Source organism: Crassostrea angulata, chromosome 10 (genome assembly GCF_025612915.1).
Source record: "Crassostrea angulata isolate pt1a10 chromosome 10, ASM2561291v2, whole genome shotgun sequence".
Lineage (NCBI taxonomy): Eukaryota > Metazoa > Mollusca > Bivalvia > Ostreida > Ostreidae > Magallana > Magallana angulata.
Genome location: NC_069120.1, coordinates 40,805,915 through 40,808,530, shown reverse-complemented (window position 1 = coordinate 40,808,530; position 2,616 = coordinate 40,805,915).

Here is a 2,616-nt window from a genome sequence, read left to right as displayed (position 1 = left end):
TCCTTTACTTCGTATACTTTGATGAGGGTGAAAATAAATGCAAAAGTGTGCATTACAAAACTGCAGACAATGGATAAAAACTATTTTGACCAGGACATCCACTCTCAGCTTTGAGTATGAAACAGACGTGCAAAACTGAATAGAAACTATTTATCCCTTTACAAACCAAGGAAGATAACTGCATATTTTCGTTATTCTAATGGTCACTGTGCCCTACACGCACCCCTGCGAATGTTATTGTCATTTAAATTTTGGACCACGTGGTATTATTTGACCCTTTCAGTTTCGCAGTTAAAATCGTGCCTCGTGTTTGTAGTCTATTTCATAGAATCTAGGTACTTGTAGTCAAATATCAAACCTAGAGGTTTATTGATTTTAAACTTTATCTTCATTAATTGGTGGATAAGATGTGTTCTAGAAATAAATGTGACAATAGAAGAAAATACTTTTTTTTTCTGCTGTTGCAACAACTAACATGATTAGAAGAGACACCCCTAAGGGTTTATTTTCGATCCGCGCCTGACCTAATAGCATCAATAGTGAAACAGACTATTCTATTTTATGCAGAATGTTTCATGAAAATGGCTCGATATACTAAGTTTTTATGCAAACAGACACTCATTATTTTTTTAAAAAACATTGTATTGCACACAACAAGCATCAAGCATGGCGTTGATTTTATTAAGCAACCCAGTGTTTATATTTTAACCACTCTTCACGTGGTTGAACACGAACGATAACTCTGTTCTGAATATCATCGTTTAATTTAAATAAACGCTAGGTAGTGAAATGAAACATACATTTTAGACGATTTTTATGTTTTAACATAAATCAAAGCAGGATATGATATAAAAAAAAAGATCAGTCCTTACGTATTTTGAGAATATTATCCGAACATATATACTTCCTCTCGAAATTTCACAGGAACTGAACAATTATCGGTAAAGTCTCGTGAACTTTCATTCGAGCACCTCTGGATTTATTATATACTTAGCAACGATAAAGAAAACATTCCGAACACATTCGCAGGGGTGACACGGTTCTGGTGACACTTGTATGTCGGTATGTAAATGAAACCTTGATGAATGGCACAAACAGGAGACGATTATTTATATTGCATAGGTATTGAAATGGTGAATCCAGACTTTGTGTGTTTTCCGAAGTGAGCGGATGTAGTGACCACATTCGAACACTCCCATACTCAAAACAAAAGCTAAGACAACAGGTATTACATGTACATTAGTAAATCTTTGAACGTTGACAAGTAATTATAATTTTCTACCTATAGATGTATTTACCAAACCATTGCAATGTTTTGGTAAGTCGGTCCATGTAGAGGGCTCTATGGTGGTGGCCACTTCTAGACTATTTTATCTCTTGGAAGAGAATTAAAAATCTCTCTAAAGATATCGGAAAATATTTCAAAGTTGAAATATTGGAACTTTTCATGACTTAATGACAGTTTTTCATAACTAAAAATTTAATGAAGATCTGATTAATAATTTCTTGACCAGCCAGCCGCCTTAAGTATGGAGGGTAATCATATTTAAATATTCAAACCTGTTAACGTGTGCGTTCGATGAATTTATTATTTATTATTCTTTTTAAAGGGTGGGGGAGGGGGTGCCGCTACTCATGTCTCATCTACATGTAAATGAAAACCTTAAAACTAATATTAATGACTTTATAAATAGTATTTTTTACCTAATATGATATCTCGGTTACATGTATTTAATTAATCAGCCGGCCGACCCAGTGTAATTTTTAATTTTTGGGTGTGGTAGGGGTGGGAGTCTTGTCCCAACATTGTGGTAGCGGTATTACCTTAAGGATGCGCTTGGTGATATTTTACTTTATTCAGCCGAGCTCCATACCTTAACAATTTCTACTATGTAATCTAAGATAATAAAAAATGTGTGCATTTGTGTATTTAAACAGAATCATGATAATAAAAGTTTCCAGATCTAAGAGGATATCGGACAGATCTGATGCCGATCGAATTCTTCACTTGCATCTTTTCTTTACATTTTCTTGATGTACATTTAATAGTAATGTACATCAAGTTCATAATTTATTTTTTGAAAAATCGTACTTCCAAAAAATGGTTTTTATCCAGAGATCATATGATGATATCTAATATTTTTGGTATATTCCGTTCCTATTCTGGCGATTACGGCATGCGTTTTCCTGCAGCTAGCCATTTATATCGGGGCCGTCACTGTTTCCCTAAATGGTCATGTCAAATTGGACAAACTTGTAGACTTTACATTTAACAATTTGTAACATGTCAGCTGTGCTATTTCAGAAAACGGAGATGTAAATGCAGAGACTATCGATGAAAAGCATTTTAAAGCAGCAAATGTGTATCTTTAGGAACATAAGATTGATGGCCCGCGGAGCCAACTCTAGAGTGTTTATGTAGGGATTACTTAAAGTTTCCATTGCTCTTAGGATCAGAATTGAATTGGTCATATTCATACTCAGAATTGCACACCATCACGATTGCATAATAGTATTAGGATTTACATGTTTACATGTCTGGATTTTTTAACACGATTACCGTCCATACCCCAACATGTTTTTTCTGAGGAAAAACCCCCAGAATACTAAGAATTT